Source organism: Pelophylax lessonae, assembly GCF_965119305.1.
Source record: "Pelophylax lessonae genome assembly, chromosome: 1".
NCBI classification, from domain to species: domain Eukaryota; kingdom Metazoa; phylum Chordata; class Amphibia; order Anura; family Ranidae; genus Pelophylax; species Pelophylax lessonae.
The window spans coordinates 203,235,966-203,261,591 of NC_138768.1; the positions used below are offsets into that span (position 1 = coordinate 203,235,966).

The 25,626-nt window shown below is 42.5% G+C and overlaps 1 protein-coding gene across 2 annotated transcripts in view; it reads right to left on the reverse strand.

Moving 5' to 3' along the window:
* The window catches only part of LOC309544730 (glutaredoxin-like protein C5orf63 homolog), a 112,684-nt gene that overhangs the window by 75,329 nt on the left and 11,729 nt on the right, over positions 1–25,626 (reverse strand). The window contains exon 1 of one of the 2 annotated variants that reach the window (XM_082243699.1): positions 4,917–5,029. The exons of the other annotated variant lie outside the window; for it this stretch is intronic. The gene's annotated coding sequence lies outside the window, so the exon portion shown is untranslated. Of the gene's footprint in view, positions 1–4,916; positions 5,030–25,626 lie in introns of those variants that run through there. 2 annotated transcript variants of the gene reach the window in all.

Below are 25,626 nucleotides of genomic sequence, written 5' to 3' on the forward strand. Positions count from 1 at the left end.
TATTTCTTCCCCCCACAAAAATGTAGTTACCTTTTAAATGAGACAGCTGCATTAGGTTTCTTTTTTAGATGTTTTCTTTCATTTTGACCTGGTGATCCAGCCAGTAACAAACTTACTGTCTTAGGGTGTCTCCACACAGGATGGAGGAGCACTGGAATCACCTTTGAACTGCAGTATTCTCAATCTGGGGAGAGGGTAGTTTTAGATGTACTAGCAGATTTAGACTTGACTAGCAAATTAAAAGGATAAGTAGGCCCTAAGCTCATTTGGCCCTACTTTTCCTGAGAGTCATAGGAGTGCACTTCATTCTGTACTTCTGTGACGGATATTCATCTGACGGTGGACTCAGCCAGTTTACACGCCTGAGAGCCTGAGCCAGCCGCTCCCACCCCCTCCACAGCCCAACGCTCCAGTGGGCACTGGAGGGGCAGAGCAGAGAACCGTGACTGACAGCGACTCACTTAAGACCAATCAGTAGTCTTTAATCATTTGGTTCTTGGTCTTAGAGGTGGCAGGAGACAGATGGAGCATCCACCTAGGTGAATATAAATGGTATTTTTTTTTAATTCCCATATAATCTCTTTTAAAGCCAAACTGGAGGTAATAATTCAATCATTATAGCTTTCCTAAAGCTAAACCAGTGTTAATGTTCTATGCATCTCTTCCTACTTTCAACTACTTGTATCTCTATAGCCAGAATCATGAATGTTGTTTGTCTGCAAATCTGATATCAAATGTCAATGTTTTTTTCTTTCAAAGTACCAATCAACTTTGAGAGTCCCTATAGTAGTGACTACAGAAGTCAGGTGCCATCAGCTCCCACTGCTGTCAATCAAATTCTGTGACAAGGGAACGGGGGGCTGGGTCGAGACGTGAGGTCTGTAGACACACAGACAGGGTGGCTCGGGATCACACCTGCATGAATGCCTCCATACAAGTTCTTGGGAACCTGCTGGAAATATACACGCTCCCAGACTGTTACGTGACTTTTTCAAAAAATTCCCTGAAAAACAGGCTCTGTTAGGCATCCGGAGGCTGCCCCTCAGGGGGGGGCACTGCCAGGGAACTACCAATATCCTGGCGAAACAGAGAATTTGCGCATTGGTGCGAATGCGCATGCGCGCCCAAACACGGGCGAACGCAGTCAGGAATGTGCGTGCGCCAATGCGCACACGCGTATGCAATGCGTAATGGCGCTTGGCGCCAAACGGCCTATTTAAAGCCAGCAGCCACAACAACTAGTTGCTGGATGATCAACAGCCTCCCGTGTTCCCTGTGCCTTGTAAACCTGCTGATCTTGACTTCTCGTTGCCGACCCGGACTGTTTGACTTTGCTCCTCCTGGCTCCTGACCCCTTGGCTTGTTCTTGGATTCCTGTTGTCTTCTCCAATACTTGACCTTGGCTTGGCTCCTGACTTCGCTCCAGTATTCTCCCAGTCTGTTCCTGTTTGCACCTTGTAACTGCCTGGTTTGCCAAAGTGTTCCAGACCTGCTTGGGACTTCTCAACAAGTTGGTTCCTGCTTTCATCTGGTCATTCCAACCAGGCAACCCGTGCTACTTCGGGCACAGCACTCCCTGTCCCACTTCCAGGGGTGCTCTGCACCTAGCCGCAAGGGGGAGCCCTCTATACACTCCGGCTTCGGATCAGGTACGTGACAACAGCTAAATCTATTAGCAGCCCTGTTTAGGAAAAGGGTGCTGCACAACATTACTGAATATATCTCTGCTATGGCCTTTCAGTTGTAGCCTAGGTCATCTGTGCTGACTGCATATGTTTGAACTGCATTCACTCCTATGATCAACACATATTATACAGTACTTGTCCTCAGAAGACCAGAAAGCCAAATAACAAACATTCTATAAATATTTTCTCTACAGCACACAGTTTGCCTCCACTGTACCAAAGTACACAACTAACTGCAAAAAGCATCCATCATAAACTCAATCTAAGTCTTCTATTCATCATGAGCAATGTCAGGTGATATGTCTTGAATAAGGGTGAAAAATGCATTAAAATGCAACAGCGTGGACTAGCAGTAAGTGCATTACTGAAAAGGAAAATGGAAACTCAGCTGATAAGGACAGCAAGTGGGAAACAGAAATTACATTTTACAAATGCTTCATAAAATGTACAAAATAAAAGACAACCAAACATGCAGCCAGTGGTATAGAACCTACATTTGAAGGGCAACAATGAGATCATTATCAACATTTCAGCAGCAATGAACAGCAATAAAAATGTCTATGCACTCATGACTGTACAGCTCCTAACAGTATTGTGATCTATTCCATCCTAGCATTAAATTATAAATTACACAGAACATGAATATCAATAAAGATAAAAATAAATAGGACACTTGAGTTGACTGCCACGGTTCCTTCCACCTGGGGATTTTAAGTGCTTTCATCTAACTTTAGGTGTTCTAGCTCCATCTATTTTTTTTAACTAACAGAACCCATTGATAATGGTCACAGCAGTTGGTCCCACCATTTGTGTCTCCTAGAAACAAATTGTCAGGTGGTTCACCCGAGAGTCTACAAAAAAGCTTAATGTAGCGCTACTCCTGTAGGAGCCGCTGAATAGGATGGGTCCTCTGTTCTTTGCCTCGACTTTATCCCCTCTGACACACCAGCGCAGAGTGCAAAAACATAAAATATCACAGGAAATTAAAAAAGGAAAAGTAATACTTAGTGCCCAATAGTTGTGCTACAAGAAAACAGGCACCAAGCCAGGTAGTAAAGGCAAACTTATTATATTGTCACCCAATAAGTTGGTAATAAGGCAAGCATAAAATGGAATAACAATGGTAATTACACAATTTAGCATACAAAGTGATTAATAGTAAGGACTATGCTTAAGATGACATTTGGCATCTAGATCAGCATAAACAATAGCAAGGCCACCTCAAGTGCAGCAGTGAGCAGTAGTAAAGTTTAACCACTTCAGCTCCGAAAAGGTTTTACCCCTTTCGTGTCCAGGCCATTTTTTGCTATTCGGCACTGCGCTACCTTAACTGACAGTTGTGTGGTCATGCAATGCTCTACCCAAACAAAATTTATATTCTTTTCACACAAATAGAGCTTTTCCTTGGTCACCACTGGGTTTTCTTTATTACTTAATGAAATAAGACCAACTTATAAATGAAATAAGACCAACAATTCTGAAGAAAAACAAACAATATTTTTTACTTTCTGCAATAAAACATATTCCATAAAAAAAAATTTAAAAAAAAAATCTCTTAATAGATTTTGGCCAAAATGTATTCTGCTATGTCTTTGGTTAAAAAAAAAAAAATTACTAATAAGTGTATATTGATTGGTTTGCGTTAACGTTTTAGCATCTACAAACTATGGAATATATACTGGAATTTTAGTTTATTTTATTATACTAGTAATAGCGGCAATCAGCGTCTTATAACGGGACTGCGATAATGCTGCGGTCAATCTGACACTAACTGTAGCTTGGGGGGGGGGGGACTAACTGCCACTGACATTACCAGTTCCCTTTTTACAGTGATGAGTGCTAATAATACGCACTGGGCAGGAAGGGGTTAAAATCTTGGGTGATCAAGGGGTAAAAAAGGTGACTAAAAAGTGTTTGTGTGTGTAATGTGCGCTGCTTTTACTGGGGATCTAGTTATTGCTTAGCAGGGAATGAAAAAGCAACAAGATCCCGTGTTACCGACCACAGCTCTGTGTTGTTTACACTCACAGAGTTGTGTTCAGGGAAGATCAGAGCCGATCACTGGGTGCCGGCCGTCATTTATTGACCGGGACCCGGTGATTGGCATGAGCTGTGATGAATCACAGCACAGCCAGGCTGGCGGTTGTGCAAACACCCCCTACCCAGAAAAGCAGAATCACGTGTATATATACATGATTCTGCACAGGCAGCCCACACGGTAGCAGTAAAGATACAATTCTCGGTCAGAGTTTACTCCTTGGCTTTTTTGACATGCGTTTGCCCTTCCAGTGCTCCTTGCTGTTGAGACCAGTTATAGGTGGGGGAAGTGACCATTTTTTGTATCAGTATCAGTAATGGGCAAATAGACTCACTAGTCCCTGGGATGCTTCAGTGACCTCTTGCTATTATAGAAGGGGGGCCCCCTTGGTCTCTCCCCCTGATCAGCAGATGATAAGTGGACAATGGATGAGGTGCTGCAATGTGGGCAGTGCTGCGCTGCCCCATTTGTCTTCTGGGCTTGGATCTCCACTGGTATGGTCTCCAGCTGACAGGCGAATATCCAGGTGCTCTCCCGCTAACTAACTCGGTGCAAAGAAGAAAAACCTTCCCCGGCAGTTTAAAAAAAATCCTCTCTCCACCTCTCCTACTGCACAGTGCATATTAGGATCTGTAATGTAACCATTATAGTGTAGCCATTATGTGGTTGCCATCTAAGAGCCGGTTCACACTGGGGCGACTTGTCAGGCGACCTGGTCGCCTGACAAGTCGCGGTGGGTCGCCTGCCATAGATTAGCACAGGACCCGTTCTAATAGGAGCGACACAAGTCGCTCCGACTTAGAAAAAGGGTCCTGTACTACTTTGGGGCGACCTGGGGCGACCTGCATTGACTTCATTGATATGAAGTCTGTGCATGCCGCTCCGAGGTCGCGGTGCGCGCTGTGCACCGCGACTTCACAGGTCGCCCCGGCAAGTCGGGTCGCTCCTATGTGAACCGGCTCTTAAACGACAACTTCCAGCATTTTCAGCACTCTGCATAGAAGTCTATGGGCTTGCTTGGCTTTAGCTCTCCCCCTGCTGGTCAGAGAAGAATGGAGCAGCATAACATCAGTATCTCAGTAGAAGGGGAGAAGAATAAAAGGCAACTTCTCCTTGTCCATATTGCTGTAGCTCAGGACCTGGCTATATTAAATTTAGTGGGAAAAAAATTCGGCACCAGGGAGAATACTTACAATGAATGAAAAGTGTCCATTACGCTGATGAATGCTGTGCTGCTTGAAACCTTGAGTCCTCTGCCCCCTGGCCACTCCTACTGCGCTCTTCTGGTATGGCTGGCATTTACACAATATTTTTATGTCTTGCAGCACACAGTTCATTGGAATACAAAAAAGTGGCATTTCAGAGTTAAGATTAGAGATAACTTCGGAGGACACCTGAGGTCATCTCTAATGCTAGACACAAAGCAAATCATACAGTATAAATTTTGTGGCTAACAAAGGTTTTTATTTTTAAATGTCTGATGTAAAAAGGATGAACTAAGTTGTTTAATGCTAGACAACTATCATTCAGCCTGAGAAGAACAATAGCCCTCCAAGACAATTCTTTCAGGACTGGCTCTCTTCAGTCATGAGATACATATGGCAGTGTCACTGCTGACCTTCTCCTGAAAATGCCAGTTGCTTGACTGTTATGCTGTTAGGTCAGATAAAAAATCAGAAGTCCTAATCCGCACACTTGTTCTATGTCTGTGAATCAAAGTATTAAAGCCAAAGGATTAGTGTGACAGCCAGGCCATTGGCATTTTCAGAAGGAGAGGTCAGCAAAGAAAGCAAGAAGTGGGAGATTTGCCAGATACAATGGCAAATAAGACACAAGATTGAAGGCACAGACTTAATGAATAAAACATCCAGTGTTTAGTACAGTCCCCTATAGTAAACAATCAGAAGGCATTTAACTTATTTTGAAATTATACTATGTGTAATTTGCTGTAATCCTTTCTTTTAAACTCCTATTAGCCACTGCACACTAGTTAAAATCAAGCTGACAGAGGCATCTGTACTAGCTGTTGTTGTTGATAATGATAGAGAAGGGAATGACACAAAATCATATATGCAGTCTTTGCAATCTAAAGCTGACAGTCTTTCAATGTGGGCGAGGGTGGTGTTTGGGCAGCTAGACAATCATACATCGGTCAGAATGTTAGGAAGCAGATTAGCAACTCACCAGTGAAATAATTGCAGACTCATAATAGCAGATTTTATATTTCACAGTAGAACAGAAATAATGGCAAAACCAAATGGATGCACAGAATTTTTAAAGCTAGAATTACTAGCTTTAAAGAGGAAGTAAACTCCTCAAAATTTTTTTTTATTTTTTTCTTCCCTGCAAAGTAAATGCATAATATGCTAGTATGCATCACATACTAGCACATTATGTGACACTTACCTCCAACGAAGCCCGCGTTGTCCCCGCTGCTGGCTGCATCCATGTTCACCCGTCTTCTTCCGGGTCTGCGGACTCCGGCAGTATTACTGGCCAGAGCCGTGTGGGAGCCGCCAGTGACGGCAAAGGGCTCTGAAGAAACAGCACCAGCAGCCGTTTTTTCAGAGCGCATGCGCCGATGACGTCATCAGCTGCATGCACTTTAAATATCTCCTAAACGGTGCAAGTTTAGGAGATATTTATAGCACCTATAGGAACGCCTTAATATAGGCTTACCTATAGGTAAAGGTCTCTAAAGTGGGTTTACAACCACTTTAAGAATTGTGCTTTTTTTTTTTAAATGGCTTTCCTTTTTAAATTCATTTTACCTATAGCTTTGAAAACTGGCTATCCAAAGATCATCAAATGGCATGGATCCATGTCTGAGATATCAAATTAAGAATTCTGTTTTTATCTAGCGCAGGTGACAGGTACACTTGAACAGAATGAAACCATGATTTTGATCCAATTCCAGTGCAATAAGAGTCACCACTGCAGATGTTGAGCACCATACATGTCCCATGGCTTATCCTTACCTTATAAAGGCACTATAGTTAACTCAGCACCCTCTCATTAAATGACAAAGAAAGCAAAAGCCAGACATGCACAAAAGGTGCGGCATATGGTTAGTCGCTTCAAGCGGTATTAAAATCAGCCCAAAGAGTGAGCTTTCAAAAGAATGGCCTTTTAATGTTCTTAAACCCGCTGCTTTGTTAGGGTAAAGCGGGAAAAAGGCAGAATGTTAAACTACATAAGCACAGTGCTTATTAAAGATAAAGGCACTGATTCATGTAGAGTTGAGACAGGCGGATTGGCATACAGAGTTGAGAGACATCGTAGATTCCGACTGTAACCTTGAAGTTTAGGGGTAATTAGTAACAAACTCAGCTTCACGGCACAATGGTAGCTAATGACAGCTATAACACAGCCTGCTCTGAGCAGGATTTACCACTGCAGTGCCACAATCTAGTCTAATCCAAGTATTATTAAATATAACAAAAATCTATCAAGAGTGACTTTGTATCGATCTTTCTGGGTCTTTAATAATCCAAGTTCCTAACCAATCAATACACTGTATAAAAACAGTTATCTGGGTGTGAACCCAAATTGTCAGATTCAAGTCTGTGTAAAGACAAATTGCAGGTTGCTTTGCTGAAAATTAGCAGGGCTGGAAAACAACCATGAAAACGTGAACATTTTATGTTTGATTTACTGCAGCCATTTATGAGGTTCAAATCTCAGAAGTGCTTACAAACAAAAACAAAAGATTAGAACAATGCTCAAAGGTTCTTGGATGTTCTGTCATTCTAATAAGTATTAGGCATTCTAGGTAAAGCTCAGTATAACTAGCTAAAGGGTCAATTCACTAGGATGGATTTGTTATTACCTAAAAAGGTTCCACCCCCTTCCAAAAAACAAAAATTAAGCATCAGCTGCTACAAATCCTGTAGCTGCTGACTTTTAACCACTTTAATACAGGGCACTTTCCTCCCTTCCTGCCCAGGGCAATTTTCCCCTTTTAGGGCTGTTGCATTTTGAAAGACAATTGCGCGGTCATGCAACACTGTACCTACACCAAATTTATGTCATTCCCCCCCCACAAATAGAGCTTTTTTTTGGTGGTATTTGATCACCTCTGGGTTTTTTCCTTTTTGATAAACAAATAAAAAAAGACCGAAAAGTTAGAAAAAAAAAAAAGTTTTTTTGTTTATGTTATACAATTTTGTAAATAAATAAGTTTTTTTCCTGCAATGATGAGCACTGATGAGACTGCACTGACAGGCACTGATGGGGTGGCACTGATGGGGTGGCACTGCTGGGGTGGCACTGATGGGGTGGCACTGATATGTGGCACTGATAGGTAGCATAGATATGCAGCATTGGTGGGCACTGATAGGCGGCATTGATGGGCACTGATAGTTGGCACTGATGGGCACTGATAGGTGGCACTGGTGGGCACTAATGGGCACTGATAGGTGGCACTGGTGGGCACTGATGGGCACTAATGGGCACTGATGGGCGGCACTGGTGGGCAATAATAGGCACTTGTGGGCGACACTGAAATCTGGCAATTATGGGCACTTGTGGGCAGCACTGATAGGGAGGGCACTGGGGGGGCAGCACTGATGGGGAGGGCAATGGGGGGCTCCCTGAGCCCTGATTGCCATCCCTGGTGGCCATAGTGGGCATCCCTGGGGTCATAGTGGGCATCCCTGGGGTCATAGTGGGCATCCCCCCCCCGAGGGTCTGCACTGGTAATCAATGATCTGATTACCAGTGCCGACCCCCCCCTGTCAGGGGAGCCACCGATCGGCGCTCCTTTACTCGTGCCTGTCAGGCACGAACTAAGGAAAGCCGATCAACGGCTGTTCCTGTTTACTATGTGACCAGCCGTGATTGGACACGGCTGATCACATGGTAAAGAGCCTCCGTCATAGGCTCTTTACCGAGATCGGAGATGCAGGGTGTCAGGCTGACACCTCGCATCACCGATCGCCGCTCTGCGCGCCCCCGGGGGGCGCCCAGAGCTGTATTATCCTGCCGCCGTCATATGACGTCCGGTCAGGATAATACAACCACATTCCCGCCGTCAATCTGTAATAGGGCGGGCGGGAAGTGGTTAATAAAAGGACACTGTCCAGGGATCCCGTGCTGTCCTCACTCAGGCCAGTTTTTCACCAGTCTTCAGGTCCCTGGCACCACCATGCCAACTGTGGGCAGCCGGCTGTGACTCCATGAGACTTCACAGCCGGCTCCCCACTGCAGCTTGTGAATGATCCCACAGCCTTCTGGGACCAGTGATATGTCCCAAAAGGCTGTGGGCAGAGGAGGGGGGGGGGGCAATATTCTGCTTAGATAATCCTAAGCGGTACAGGTAATGGAATTAGTGTTTTTTTAACTACAAAATGATTATTTAAAGTGTAAAGTTCTATGCATTAAGATAAAAAACTCTTCTGTGTGCAGCAGCCCCCCTAATACTTACCTGAGCCCCATCTCTATTCAGCGACGTGCACAAAAGCCTCTGCTGTCCGGGACTCTTCCTCCTGATTGGCTGAGACAAAGGAGCTGTGCCACTGGCTCCCGCTGCTGTCAAAGTCAGTTAGCTAATCAGAAGAGAGAGTGGATGGGGCCGGGCCACGGCTCCATATCTGAATGGACACACGGAGCAGTGGCTCAGCTCGGGTGGCCCCATAGCAAGCTTTTTGCTGTGTTAGAGCTGTCATTAGCTCGACAGGAGGGAGGGAGGGGTCAGGCTCCCCACTGCAGCTTGTGAATGGTCCCACAGCCTTCTGGGACCTGTGACGTGTCCCAAAAGGCTTTGGGCAGAGGAGCGGGGCCGAAATTCTGCTTATATAACCCTAGGCGATACAGGTACCTGCGCCCCCCCCCAAAATAGAAAAATATATATACATTGTAATGGAATTAGTGTTTTTTTTTTTAACTACAAAATGAATATTTAAAGTGTAAAGGTCTATGCATTAAGATAAATAAATCTTCTGTATGCAGCAGCCCCCCTAATACTTACCTGAGCCCCATCTCTATTCAGCGACGTGCACAAAAGCCTCTGCTGTCCGGAACTCTTTCTCCTGATTGGCTGAGACACAGCAGCTGTGCCATTGGCTCCCGCTGCTGTCAAAGTCAGTTAGCTAATCAGAAGAGAGAGGGGGTGGGGCCGGGCCACGGCTCCATATCTAAACGGACACATGGAGCTGTGGCTCGGCTCGGGTGCCCCTATAGAAAGCTGCTTGCTGTGGGGGCACTCGACAGGAGGGAGGGGCCAGGAAAGCAGAAGAGGGACCCAAGAAGAGGAGGATCTGGGCTGCTCCATGCAAAACCACTGCACAGATTAGGTAAGTATAACATGTTTTTTTATTTTTAACAAAAAAAAACTGAGACTTTACAATCACTGTTTACTGAGATGCACATTAGTCCCCCAGGCCGCTACTAGGAAGAGATATGGGGCTGGTGGCCCAGTATAGAGATATGTCACCACTCACATATTGAACAAAGTGGTACCTGCAGTCCATTGCACAGGCAGGGCATTATGTAGCTACCTGATCCCTGTTCACAACTGCAATCACAGTGCCTGGCTGAGGAATATCTACCAGCACCAACTTCCTTTGCAACTCCAGTATGTTGTGTAACCAAATGCAAAGAACGGTGATGCTGGAATATGTGAAAAGGTACATTTTTAATAAAGCATGTCCTTCAGCAAACCTCCAAACAGTTGCATGGAGCAGTTTATATAGCCCACAGAAATCTGTCCCTCCAATAAAAGGGCTAGATTTCCAGTTCTCCTCTGTATTGTGAGTCTCTATTTCCCAAGAATGTGCATTTTACCTTCCCCTGATTGTTTCTTTGTCTGCTCCTTCCTCGGTAGATCACTAATAGGACCTTACAATTATTGCCTCACAGAAGTTGGTTAGAATTTTAGGAGTGATAACCTGTATCATAACCTTTTTAAATTGCATTTTTACATCCGTGTTTTGGCTACAAGTGGTAAAATACCAATGTAATATTTCCCCACAGGTAATACTACTACAGGGGTAAATACAGTGCAATTATTTTGTAGTCATATGAGCAGTGCTTGACACTGGGACCGTACCTTCAAAGACATGATTTTGATCAGGGAAAACGTGTCATTTATTCAGTCGCGTAGTCAAGTATGCACACCACCAGTTAGTCAAGATAATGTACAGTCGATGTAAAAAGTTTACACACGCCTGTTAAAATGTCATGTTTTTGTGAATTTTTAAAAAACGAGGCAAAGATAAATAATTTCAGAACTCTTACCATCTTTAATGTGACCTAGAAACTGTACAACCTTTTAGGTGGAGGGAAGTAAAAAAATAAAATAATATGGTTGCATAAGTGTGCACACCCTTAAACTAATACTTTGTTGAAGCACCTTTTGATTTTATTACAGCAGTCAGTCTTTGTGGGTATGAGTCTATCAGTATGGCATATCTTGACTTGGCAACATTTGCCCACTCTTCTTTGCAAAAACACTTCAAATCTGTCAGATAGCGGGGGCATCTCCTGTGCACAGCCCTCTTCAGATCACCCCAAAGATTTTCAATCGGATTCAGGTCTCGGCTCTAGGCTGGGCCATTCCAAAATTTGAATCTTCTTCTGGTGAAGCCAATCCTTTGTTGATTTGGATGTATGCTTTGGCTCATTGTGATGCTGAAAGATGAAGTTCAACTTTATGTTCAGCTTTCTAGCAGAAGCCTGAAGGTTTTTTTGCAAATATTGACTGGTATTTAGAACTGTTCATACTTCCCTCTACCTTGACTAAGGTCCCGGTTCTAGCTAAAGAAAAACAGCCCCAAAGCATGATGTTGCCACCACCATGCTTCACTGTGGTAATGGTGTTCTTTTGGTGATGTGCACTAGTGTTGTTTTTGCACTAAACATATCTTTTGGAATTTTGGCCGAAAAGTTCAACCTTGGTTTCATCAGACCATAGCACATTTTCCCGACATTCTCTTGGGAGACTTCAGATGTTTTTTTGCAAAATTTAGCCGTGATTGAATGTTTTTCTTTGTAAGAAAAGGCTTCCGTCTTGCCACTCTACCCCATAACTCAGACATATGAAGAATACAGGAGATTATTGTCACATGTACCACACAGCCCATACTTGCCAGATATTCCTGCAGCTCCTTTAATGTTGCTGTAGGTCTCTTGCCCAGTTTTCTTCTCGCCTTTTCATCAATTTTGGGGTGAAGTCCAGTTCTTGGTAATGTCACTGTTGTGCCATATTTTCTCCACTTGATGATGACTGTCTTCACTGTGTTCCATGGTATATCTAATGCCTTGGAATTTTTTTCGTACCCTCCTCCTGACTGATATCTTTTAACAATGAGATCCCTCTGATGCTTTGGAAGCTCTCTGCGGACCATGGCTTTTGATGTAGGATGTGACTAAGAAACTGTCAGGAAAGACCTACTAGAACAGTTGAACTTTATTTGGGGTTAATCAGAGGCACTTTAAATGATGGCAGGCGTGTACTAACTTCTATTTAATATGAGCTTGAATGTGACTGCTTAATCCTGAACACAGCTACAGTGCCTTGCGAAAGTATTCTGCCCCCTTGAACTTTTCGACCTTTTGCCACATTTCAGGCTTCAAACATAAAGATATAAAACTGTAATTTGTTGTGAAGAATCAACAACAAGTGGGACACAATCATGAAGTGGAACGAAATTTATTGGATATTTCAAACTTTTTTAACAAATAAAAAACTGAAAAATTGGGCGTGCAAAATTATTCAGCCCCCTTAAGTTAATACTTTGTAGCGCCACCTTTTGCTGCGATTACAGCTGTAAGTTGCTTGGGGTATGTCTCTATCAGTTTTGCACATCGAGTAACTGAAATTTTTGCCCATTCCTCCTTGCAAAACAGCTGGAGCTCAGTGAGGTTGGATGGAGAGCGTTTGTGAACAGCAGTTTTCAGTTCGTTCCACAGATTCTCGATTGGATTCAGGTCTGGACTTTGACTTGCCCATTCTAACACCTGGATATGTTTATTTGTGAACCATTCATTTGTAGATTTTGCTTTATGTTTTGGATAATTGCCTTGTTGGAAGACAAATCTCCGTCCCAGTCTCAGGTCTTTTGCAGACTCCATCTGGTTTTCTTCCAGAATGGTCCTGTATTTGGCTCCATCCATCTTCCCATCAATTTTAACCATCTTCCCTGTCCCTGCTGAAGAAAAGCAGGCCCAAACCATGATGCTGCCACCACCATGTTTGACAGTGGGGATGGTGTGTTCAGGGTGATGAGCTGTGTTGCTTTTACGCCAAACATAACGTTTTGCATTGTTGCCAAAAAGTTCGATTTTGGTTTCATCTGACTAGAGCACCTTCTTCCACATGTTTGGTGTGTCTCCCAGGTGGCTTGTGGCAAACTTTAAACAACACTTTTTATGGATATCTTTAAGAAATGGCTTTCTTCTTGCCACTCTTCCATGAACACCAGATTTGTGCAGTATACGACTGATTGTTGTCCTATGGACAGAGTCTCCCACCTCAGCTATAGATCTCTGCAGTTCATCCAGAGTGATCATGGACCTCTTGGCTGCATCTCTGATCAGTCTTCTCCTTGTATGAGCTGAAAGTTTAGAGGGACAGCCAGGTCTTCGTAGATTTGCAGTGGTCTGATACTCCTTCCATTTCAATATTATCGCTTGCACAGTGGTCCTTTGGATGTTTAAAGCTTGGGAAATCTTTTTGTATCCAAATCCGGCTTTAAACTTCTCCACAACAGTATCTCGGACCTGCCTGTTGTGTTCCTTGTTCTTCATGATGCTCTCTGCGCTTTAAACGGACCTCCGAGACTATCACAGTGCAGGTGCATTTATACGAAGACTTGATTACACACAGGTGGATTCTATTTATCATCATTAGTCATTTAGGTCAACATCGGATCATTCAGAGATCCTCACTGAACTCCTGGAGAGAGTTTGCTGCACTGAAAGTAAAGGGGCTGAATAATTTTGCACGCCCAATTTTTCAGTTTTTTGTTAACAAAGTTTGAAATATCCAATAAATTTCGTTCCACTTCATGATTGTGTCCCACTTGTTGTTGATTCTTCACAAAAAATTACAGTTTTATATCTTTATGTTTGAAGCCTGAAATGTGGCAAAAGGTCGCAAAGTTCAAGGGGGCCGAATACTTTCGCAAGGCACTGTACATCCCCAGTTATAAGAGGGTGTGCACACTTACGCAACCACACACTTGTGCACACTTACGCAACCACATTATTTTATTTTTACTTCCCCCCCTTCAAGATTTCAGTTTGTTTTTCAATTGAGTTGTATAGTTCATAGGTCACATTATTATAGGTGGAAAAAGTTCTGAAATGATTTATCTTTGTCCCATTTTTTTACATCACAGAAACCTGACACTTTAAAAGGGGTGTGTAGACTATTTATATCCACTGTAATTATGATGAAACAAAAATCGTGTCCAATGCACACAGTATATAGAGGTACATATATCATAAATATATTATTAAATATAATATATTATTTTCTGGTGCTTAAATTATTAGGCCAATTATGAAAGCCTTTGCTTTAATCTTCCTCTCACGATAATATAACCACTAGAGTTCAGGCATTTTTAAAAAAAAAATATTTTTGTAATTTTTCTTTTCTTTGGCTGTATTGGTGTACACTTTTATGTATTTTTGCGCTTATTCTTTCTGCAGGAGAATAACAGTCGGTTTTCGTAAAACAATGCAAATTATTGTGTGCTAGGTAGATCATATTGGTATCAATGGTTATGCGGTCTACGAGAGGAAAATAATTATTGAATTTTACCATCTGGATATTTTAATGCATTTAAAGCAAAGTGGCAGGATACATTTTAAAATTAGTGCTTTGAATACCCAGAGGAGGCTCTTCGGTTATTTCGATTTCTAGATTACAACATTGTGTTCAGGACTGTACAATGACTGAAGTAGTCACACAAAAACAGTACAAACGTCTGTATCTAGGTTGTACCATTTTTAATTAAAGGACTTTGGAAATATGGTACATTTTCCTTGACAATACAACATTTCTTGGGAGCCACAGTAAAAAAATGTTTACAGCTGTTCACTCGAATGTCGACATTCCCATCCTTATTTACATGGCGAATAAGATGAGGAAAGCAACCATCAAACAAAATAGACCCAAAGCTTCAGATAGGGAAAATCCCAAGATGGCATATGAGAACTGCTGCTGTTTCAAGGAAGGATTCCTGACATAACCAATAATGAGACTTCCAAAAACTGTTCCAATATCTTAGCACCAAAGCCCAGCCACACCGACTGTGGCAGCACCAGCACCAATGAATTTAGCAGCAGTATCAATGTCCCTGCTGACTGCACTGGTCTGTATTTCCCTTAGTACCAGTTGGGTGCATGGGTTTTAGGTCCCACTGAGGAGTGTTTCCCTCTCCAGAAAACTGATGCAGAAATTGGTCTGTACAGAGCCCTGGACCCAGCACGGATCAGAGAAGGGATAGAGACGAACTTCACACAGGGATACATGATGGAGGGAGGTCTGTGTGTCCTTCAGTGGGGAGTTGGTCACGGCTCAGCCTCTCTTCACCAGAGGTCGAACTGAACAGAGAACCGAAAAGAATTATTGAATTTTATTCAATATATATATACTCCCTGGTCACAGATCATTTTAGAATTTCAATGCAACTTAATCGGAGACCTAATCTTAGTGTCTGTGTCAACCTTTCAATCTGTTAGTGGTGTTTGTTAAATTACTTATTTTAAATAAATATATTATTTTAGATAGTGTGCAGTCTATACTTACACTGATCTTAACGTGTATTTAAAGGATTTATGCATGGGCAAAGTTAACTCGGGAAAAATTAATTGAATCAGCTTAATACATTTTTCTAAACTATTTTTGTATTGGAATCACTGCTGTCCATCGATCGATTAAAGGATCGACATAACTGACTAATTAATCGTTCAGACATTCCCTGACATTTTAGGGAAACTTTGCACAAACTGTTGGAGTTATTTACCTGATATTAATAATAATAATAATAATAATACATTTCAAACACAATTTCAGAATGCATTACACTCACTGTTCTGTGCAATTGCGTGCATCCAAGCAAGTCTGCATAGATTCAGTCTTTTTTTCAGTTTTTATTCTTGCCAGCTCTTAGGCCCCTTCACACCAGCGGACTGATCGGACCACCTATTGATTTCTATGGGATGGCAGATGTCAGCGAACACCCGCCGGGCATCTGATCCGATAAAATTCACCATAAATAGATGTATGGCGATATGTTCGCCATCCATCCAATGGATCGGATGACAATCGGATGGAAACGAACATGCAGTCCGTTTCCATCTGACAGCCCCATAGAGGAGAGCGGGCTGTGTCCGTGTACACTCTGCTTTGCAGCGTCATCTGACTGCTTAGCAGCGATCAGCGGAGGGATCCCCCGCTGAGCAGGCAAATTCCGCTTGGACGGACCTGCTCCATCTGAAAGGGGCCTAATTCTTTGTTCATAAGCTTTAACAGGCCTGTCCTGGAAAACGACATTTCCCATTACGTCTGAGTAACAGGCAATATACAATTTATAGTTCTTGTCATAGATTTCTATAATGTCAGCTGTAAAATCCTCCCTATCTATCACTGTGCATGAAACACTGCGCTGCACGGGACTGCTCAAAGCTAATCAGGAAAATGCTGCTGCATTTCTCTTTGCCCTTAAAGCAAGTGAGCGTGATTATTTCCACAAATAGGCTGCTAAGATTCCCCAGAATGCTGACATTACACGTGGTCACAAGATGACAACAATAATAGGGAAATAATATCGACTTGCACAAGTCAATGCAAAGGTTAGTGCAATGTGCTGAGATTTAGACCCTGTTACTATGATCTCCCACATTTATTATTCAAGCAAAAGTAGGCTGCAGACTCCTGGAGTGTTTGTCTCACAGCGAATTTGTGCGGTCACGCTGAAAATGCATAGGATATTTGAACTACTTTTGTTATTTTGCATCATGATAATTTTCTCATAAAAATGGTAAATCTACAAATATATACTATTCACATAATGAAAGCCTTGAATTTCCTATTTCTCATTTCTATTTTACCACCAGCCCATGTGGCTTCATTTCCTACTCTCCACAATAGACACTTCATAGAAGCACATATTCAGCAGGCATAAGCTAGAAATATATTAAACTTAAAATTAAAAAGTTTACAAGGCAGGCTATTCATCACAGGAGACATATGCATTGGCTGCTAGTCAAGACAGCTGATGACCGTTGTAAGAACACCGGCATCCAGAAGATGATGGCGCCAGGGAGGGTCTTCGCAGACATCAGAACATTAGAGGAGGTAAGTAATGCAGACCATAGTTCCACTTTAAAGACAAACTGCCACCTTACCCATGCAGGTTCCTCTCACCCCCTTCCCAACACCCTACAAACTATCCCCCCTGTTGGTTCCTCCTCTGCAGCTGTCTACAACACCTGGTACTTCCAGGTATGGAGGAGCATGTGACATTCTCACCTGTGGCAGTGCCCTAGTTTAGCAAACAATTTCTTGACCCAAGCACAGTTACAAGTCTGGGGGAGTAACAATACCCTTTAACTGGGTCACCAACACCAAGTATTTCTGTGCTGCCTATGAAAGAGGGAGAAGCAGTGTGGGATTGCTGATAAGTACAGTGGGGTTGGTAGGGGGGTTGGATGGGCACTTTCAATTTTTTTTTCATGGGTAAGGTGACAGCATCTGGAGTTCTAATCATTGTGAATGAACTTTCACATACATTTTTATAGTGACACATGCTAAAATTCCTTATGATTTGGTAAAATTTGCAATTAAATACTGAGGTATTCACGTTTGTGAATTGAGACTCGTTCACATGGGCGTACTACAGTGTACACCCATAGAAGGGTCAGGTTTGCCTGCATGGGGGTACAGAAGTGTTCTGTGCATCCTCGTATAGGGAGTCCAATGCATGTCAATTGGGACACAGCAGCTGCATGGACAAAGCTGCTGCCCCCAATCTGACAGCCATGTAGGTGTGGGTGAATGACCCTGAATACAGACCATATACATTCAGGGCTGTGCACCAACACAGCTGTCGAATTGGGTGCAACTGCTGCGTTTCAACTCACATGAATGGAACAGCCTGCAAATTATGCACAGGACACTTGTAGTACATCTGCCAATGCGAACAAGTCCTTAGTCACAGATGTAAAAAATGTATGGTAAAGCATATAGCACATCCGGTAAAGCCAAGTTTATTTTCCTACGTGTTGGGTGCAGGACCAGGGCTTGCCATGCCTATATGTCACTGTAGAGAAGGATGACTGTGCTCAGCTACGAAACGTAATACAGAAGTTGTACAACATGCATACAGTGATAAGATAACTCTGATGCCTTTCCAACAAGTAAGTGCTTAATCACAGAGCCATGATTAAGTACATTTTTGTGTAAAACATGTCAACGTTATCTGGCCATGTGTGCGCTGTACATTTTCTATACTGATAATAAGCATTTTGGAGGCTAATCAGCTTAGGGTGGACATCCTTCTCTACAATGCAGCACAATGACTAATGTAAATGTGCAGTACAAGAAACCCTTAACAACTAAGAAGATTTCAATTTACTGACAGATCAAAAATGTATGATTGCTAATCACAGGTTACTGCACTGTGCACATTATCATGGTTCCTTTCACAGCCAGAAATGATACTGAATGCTCATTTTAAGTATATGTTAACAGTTCTATCCAAAAGTGAAAGATTTAGGTTATCACACCCACAGCAGGCAGCCAGTTTACATTCATATAGAGTAAGCTATACATTAAACAAATGGTGGTACATTCACAATAAATGTTTATTAACAAACAGTAGTACATCAATATGCTCGTTCGATTTTCTAATGGTTAGTGGGGTCAATTCAACATTAGTTTTTGATCACAGCAATGAGAAAATTTGATGGAGCAGGAAGGAAATTTTTTCTTGAACAAAATTCTTACTATGAATATGGTTTTCGTTTTGGAAAAGTCATGTGTATTGTAAAGAAACCTGTTTAATGTGTCTAAGATTCCATTCAAATAGCAGGTCTGAATGAACTTTAAAAAAAAAACTAGGTTTGAATATTTTTATATAGTTCCATTAGTCCAGCTTGGAACAATGTAACTATGCATATACCATACCTGTGGAAACCCCTTGGAAGCTGGAAATCACTGTAGTAGGCACAGCACTGCCCTGCTGCATTCTAAACACAGGAGGTTATTCACTTGGCATGAGCACCGTTCAGAGATCACTTTGCATGCTCCCAATGAATGAAAAACACTCTCTGACTAGAGATCACTGAGAAAATGCAAAGTGATCTCTAAATGGCACTCATGCCAACTTCCTATGTTTAGTAAGCAGCAAGGCAGCTGCTCTGCACGAGATCCATAAGCTAGTGGAGATCACTGTAGTAATGGTGCCTACTATAGTGATTTCAAGCTTCCAAGGGGATTGGCCAAGTATGGCATATGCAAAGGTCTATCGACCCAAGTTGAACCAATGTAACTATTTAAAAATATCCATACATGTAATTTTTCTTCTTTCCACAATTTCCTGGATTTCCTGCATGGTTTTGAAGCCTCTCCTCTGCTGTGTACTTTCAATGTCTAAGGACTACATATTCCATTGTACCTTGCTGTACAACGGAGAGCAAATGTGTAGGGATCTTCATAAAGTATTTTTTCAAACTTCAAGACTGTTCAGATTAATAGAAGTAGGCTATAAATAATTGTAATACAATGTGGAAATTAATAGCGTTTTAATTTTGACCATAGAGACACTTTAAATTCCTTTTCCAAGAAAAATAATCAGTCAGGTCTATCTCAGTAGCGAACAGCTTCTTTGTAAATTTGTAGTTGATCATCAAAAATATGGTATTTTACGGTAAGTACAAAAGGGGGTTAGCTCGGTAGCGGGTGTGGGTGACCCCTTGGGGGGGGGGGGGGGAGTTCGTTACACAGAGAGACAGCCGAGGAGTGGTTGAAAACAACAGTCTATGGTTTATTCTTCCAATTTGCTGGAAACAAGTGCAAGCATCCAAACAGCATAAATCAAACAAACATAAAATAAACTCAAATCATGCTGATATGAGTTAATTTCCTCCTCCATTTCATTAAAAAATGTTAACCTTTGCTGAAATGCTTGTAGGGTTGGCTCTTTCTTTAAGTCTGTTAGCATGTCTATATACACTTGTTTTGGCTGATCCTCTCCATCTTCATATAGCCAATTCTCTGTATCTTCAAGCTTCAGGATGAAACTGTTTCTGTCATCTTCATTGACAAATTTCTCATAAATGCCACACAGCTTGTCCCTCATCTCATATACATATTCATTAACTGCATTTTTGGCATCATTTCGCTCCTTCTCAAGTTTGTCCTGCATAACCATCTTTCTCTCATTTTCCAAAAACAAGTTCAACGTATCCTATCCTATCTGCCATGGAGGATAGTGAATCAATAGGACACCCAATTGTGCTAGTCTTAACTTTAATGTCTTCAACAGTCTTGAGCAGCCTCTCTCTGCAATCAATAAATGATTTCCACAAAGCTTCAAGAACCTCTGCTTCACTTAGCTTTGTTCCAAGTAATAAACAGGCAAAAAATTTGGGGGAGCATACCCATGTATTTCCAAAGCTGCTGCAGCTATGAACCAAAAGACATGTATATTGAAAAAGAATAGCGCGCAAATGCAAAAGAAATTACTACCAAATCTGAAGAGAGTCCATAAATAAAAATGGGGTTTTGGTCCCACCATATGGCCATATCGTGCTCAAGCCCACTACTGCGTCAAAGTACCCCATTATCAGTGGGTCCTACACTATCCATGAAAAAGAGATGACCCAAGGGTTAGAAGGGCTGGATTCATCTCTTTTTCATGGATAGTGTAGGACCCACTGATAATGGGGTACTTTGACGCAGTAGTGGGCTTGAGCACGATATGGCCATATGGTGGGACCAAAACCCCATTTTTATTTATGGACTCTCTTCAGATTTGGTTGTTCCAAGTAATGTCTGTACTTTTTCTAGTGGATCTGTTTTGTCTTTATCCAAGCTGACTGCTCCCACTACTGTTTCTTTTAAGGTTTGAAGGACTCCTAGAGAGTCCGCATGTATTTTTAAGAAGTCTCCTAATTTGGACAGGGATTCTTAACGTCTTTCTGTGACTTGAGTTGCTTCTTCATACAGCTGTACACAATCATTGACTCTTTGTTGTAAAAGGGAATGATCTTCTTTCTTGAGCTTGGCTTGCTCTAAGATGCTGCACAGAGGGCCTTCAATTCGCGACAACAGGCTGTCACACATTTCTTCAAAGTGACCCCTTTTCATTTTTCCAGAGACATCAATATCATTCATAAAACATTCAATATTTAGAGGCAGATCTGAAGCATTTGCACTCATCAACTTCTTAAGCTTTTCGCACTCCTGAGCGAGTCACAGTAAAGGCCTAATATTTGATTTGATATCCAGTTTAAAATTTCTTGCCTAATTCTTCACAGAAGTAGCCAACCAGAACATCATCAATTTTCCTTCCACCAACATATGGGTCAAAGGCAGTAGCTAGTACTTTAAATTTTCCTTTGTTAAATGCACACACAGAGACTTGATATGCAGAATGTTCCAGGTCCACAAAAACCACAATCCTTGGCTTTTCTTCAGGTGCTGGTAGATCTTGTTTATAGATTCCATATGCAAGTGCCACTGCAGTAGTTTCATTAATTAGCCATAGACAGTTGAGCCCAGCGATCTGTGTGGTATCCATTACAGACCTCCTCTCTGCATCCGTGAAGAAGCATGGAACTGAAACAACACAGTCTACTACAGGCTTCTTCAATGCACTTTCTGCTATTGCATTACTTTACCCTTGTAGCTCCTTTAGGATTTCCTTGATTTGGTTGAATTGCATATCTGCTGAAATATTTGACCGTTCAAGGTCACCTAGTTCCTTTTCTTTATCTGAACTCCACATGGAATGCATCTCAAAATCACGATCAAACTTCTGCCACCTGTCTTTCACCAGTTCCATTTTGGTAATATTCTCGGAAAGGCATTTATTAATCTGCTTCACGTTTTCATCAACAGCCTTAGTTTTCTCCATTAGGTGGTGTTTGCTTTTTTCTCCAAGTTTTATATCACTTGACTTCTTCACCAGACTTTCAGCCTGAACTGAGAGATCATCACTTTTCTTACACAGCTCCTTTGCTTGCTGAAGTTCTAATGATACATTTTCCAGTGCTTGAAGTTTTTGAAGGAACTGTTTAATCCAGAGGGATGATTCAAGCAACAGGTCATCAAATTTCTGATGCTCACTCAGGACAGACCCCAAAACACTGATCCTTTTATAAACGGCATCAGGCAAATTATCCCATCTTTGGGACAGATCCTCTGTTGCCTGTAATTCCTCTTCAAGTTCTTCCAACTGAGTCTTCATCTCTTCTACTTGCTGTTCTAAGGCTCGCTTACACTTTTCTAGCTCATGAACGCTTTTCCCAACATCATCCTTGGAGCTGACCAAATATTCCATCTCTGTACGCAGCTGTTTGTTATCTCTTTCTAGTTCAACCTCAAGCCCCGTACACACGCGTCGAAAATTGGCAGGGAATTTTCGTAAAAACATCCGATCTGCCGATTTTCGGCTTGTTAGTATTATTAGTATGATGCTTCCGACAACCAACTCCGACTTTTCGGCCGAAAAAAATCTGGTGTGCAGACTATAAAATTTTTGTTTGCCGTCAACATAACAGCCGATTTTCGTGCAGTCAGTACAGATTTAGACAGGGAAGAATCTGATGAGCAAGTCTGGGCATGCTCAGTGAAGAAAGAACACAAAGAAAGCAAACCAACACATGACATCACTTCTGAAGTAGAATTTTGTTGGCTGAGAAAATTTGTGTGCAGTGTAGGCACATTCCAACCAACAAAACACAACTCTGGACAAAAGACGGACGATCGGTCGGCCGATAATCGTTGCGTGTGTACGGGGCTTTAAGCTCTAGAGCTTCCTCAAAGGAGCGAGCCAAGAATAGGGCTTTGGTCTTTTCCTCACGAGCCTCTGCTTCTGCACGGTCACGTTCTTCTGCATATTTTGCAGACACAGTCTTCTCCTCACCAAGCATCTGATCAAACTTCTTTTGCTTCTTCTCCAGGTTGGACACAATCTGACGCTGGTGATCAAGATCCACACTAAGTTCATCCAGTTCCTGCTGAAGTCTTGTCTTTGTCTTCTCAAGCTTGTCATAAGCAGCTGCCTTTTCCTCATAGCTTCAATTAGCAGCTTCAAGGTCTTTCTGCAGTTTCTTTTTCACCTCTTCAACATTTTCTAACGAACCAACGCTTTCTTCCATTCGCTTTTTCATATCCACTATCTGAGCTTGCAGTGTTGAGACTTGCTTCGATAGGTTTTTCTTTGCTTCCTCCTCCTTTTCTAATTGTTCCAGGAAGCCATTTTTCTCATCTTCAATTTGTTTGAGTTTTGTGCTAAAGCTCAGTTTTTGACGTGTCTCTTCTTGTAAGAGTGTCTTGCAGCTGTGATTCCAAGGTAGAGAAATCTTTGGCAAATTTGCTAGATTTGCTGTCTGCTTGAGAAAGTAGACTTGTGACATTGTCCAACTCAACCTGCAGTCGGTTTGCCTTCTCTGACAGCTCAGCACGAAATCCGTCACCTTCTGATACTTTGACTTGCAATTCCTGAAGCTGTGCCTCTACTTTTTTTCTCTTGTGTTCAGAGTCTCCTTTGCCCTGCATAAGAGCCTTCACCTCATTGGCTAGTTCATTACTCTCACTTTCAAGCGCTTGTTTGGCCTTTTCCAAGTTGCCTTTTACCCGTTTTGTCTGTTCCCACTGTTCAGAAAGCTCTTCAACAGCTTGTGCATGCTTCTGTCTGAGCTCCTGCATTTGGCCTTCATGAAGCCGAGCTTCCTCTTCCACGTTTTTCTTCAAGTGTGATACCTCCTTGCACTCTACACAATCTCCAACAGTGCTTAAAATCTTCTCATTCCGAAAAGTCGGTATGTTACTGGCCTGACTCCCAGCCTCGGTCTGCTGTCTCTGTTCCAAGCCTGCAATGCTCTCTTGGTGAGCCTGTTGTTGAGCTGCAAAGCTCTGCTGAAAATACGCATTTGACTTAACCAGTTGTTTCAGTATCTCCACCATTTTGGGTTTACTTTAACTGCCCGCGGCACTCCACCATGTGTGAGGGGTTAGCTCGGTAGCGGGTGTCGGTGACCCCTTGGGGGGGGGGGGGTTCATTACACAGAGAGACAGCCGAGGAGTGGTTGAAAACAACAGTCTATGGTTTATTCTTCCAATTTGCTGGAAACAAGTGCAAGCATCCAAACAGCATAGATCAAACAAACATAAAAGAAACCCTGGCCACTTGGGGCGTCTACCTTCACACACAGGAACCTACCTATGGTGTCTGTCCCAACCTACTGCTGGGCAGACACTGCTGGTCATACAGCAGAAAACCAAAAGTCTATTTGTTTTCTTTTCACACAGAAAAAGTCCACCACCTCACCTTCAGAAGTCTTTCAGCTCACTGCTCTCCTTAACGCACACAGCTTCAGGAGGCAGCAATCAGTAGTCATCCTCTGGATAACTTATAGAGGCCTTAATTGCCTCGTCCTGAATAGCTGAAGCCTTTTCAACGTCCTAACACCTTTCTGGCTACCTCTCGCAGCCGATACCCTATAGTAACTGGTTAATTGTCTAAACAAGGCGGAAATGTATCTCTCGTCTGTGACAACACCCACAGATTTACCTGACTTCCTGTTACACCCATCTTCTCTTTCGTTAGTTGATGGACACAGCGCTCAATAAATCATAACTAGTGGGACGTCCAAAAGCAGTGCCAAAAGGAAAATGAGGAGTGGGGAAAATAACCCAAGGTTAAACATAAGAGCCCTTAACCAGGACAGAGGAGCCTTAACTGGGTCACAGGAGCCCCATTTAAAAAATAAATGTTTAAAGAAAAAACACCCCTCAAGAGGGAACAGCCCCTCTTAAACAGCAGCCTGCAAAACTATGCAGCCAAAAGAAGCATCTGTTGATGCCAAAAAATCTACTTTATAGAATTTCGTAAAAGGCAGTGGCCGCCTTACAAACTTGTAATGTTGAAGCCTGATGATGGAAGGCCTAAGAAGCACTCAGCACCCGATTAGAATGCGCTTGTGACAGGGAAAGGTGGAACCTGGCCTTTAATGGAAAAGGTCTGAGTCACCGTCTGTCTGACCCATCTAGAGATGGTAGCCAAAAAAGTGGCCAGCCCTTTTCTTGGTCTGTCCATAACCACAAAAAGGGAGTCTGACCTCCGAAAAGATACACCCGAAATCGCACGAACCACATCAAAGGTATGCAAGGCAAATTCCTTGGGATGAGCCGACTTGGGACACAAGGAAGGCAACATAATGTCCTCATTCAAATAGAAGTCAGAGACAACTTTGGCCAGGAATGATGGATAGGGACGAAGATCCCTATGGACCACTAAATAGGGACTGCGGCAGGCTAATGCTGCCAATTCCAATTCCCTGTGGGCCGAGGTAATAGCCACCAAGAATGTCACCTTCTGGGATAACATAGGCAAGGGAATCTCCCAAATATTCTCAAATGGAGGTTTCTGGAGAACCGAAAGTACTAAATTTAAATCCCATGGCGGAAAAAGAGACCGTACAGGTAGAGCCACATGTTAAACCCCCTGAATGAAGGTACGAACTAAAGAGAGCGTGGCTAGGAGTCGCTGAAAGAAGATTGCCGAGACAGACACCTGGCCCTTGATGGTACTCAAGGCCAACTTCTGATCAAAGCCCTGTTGAGGAAAGGTTAAGATCTGAGTCACAGAAAAGGATCGAGGATGAGCGCCAATAGAAACATAGAATGTGTCGGCAGATAAGAACCATTTGGACCATCTAGTCGGC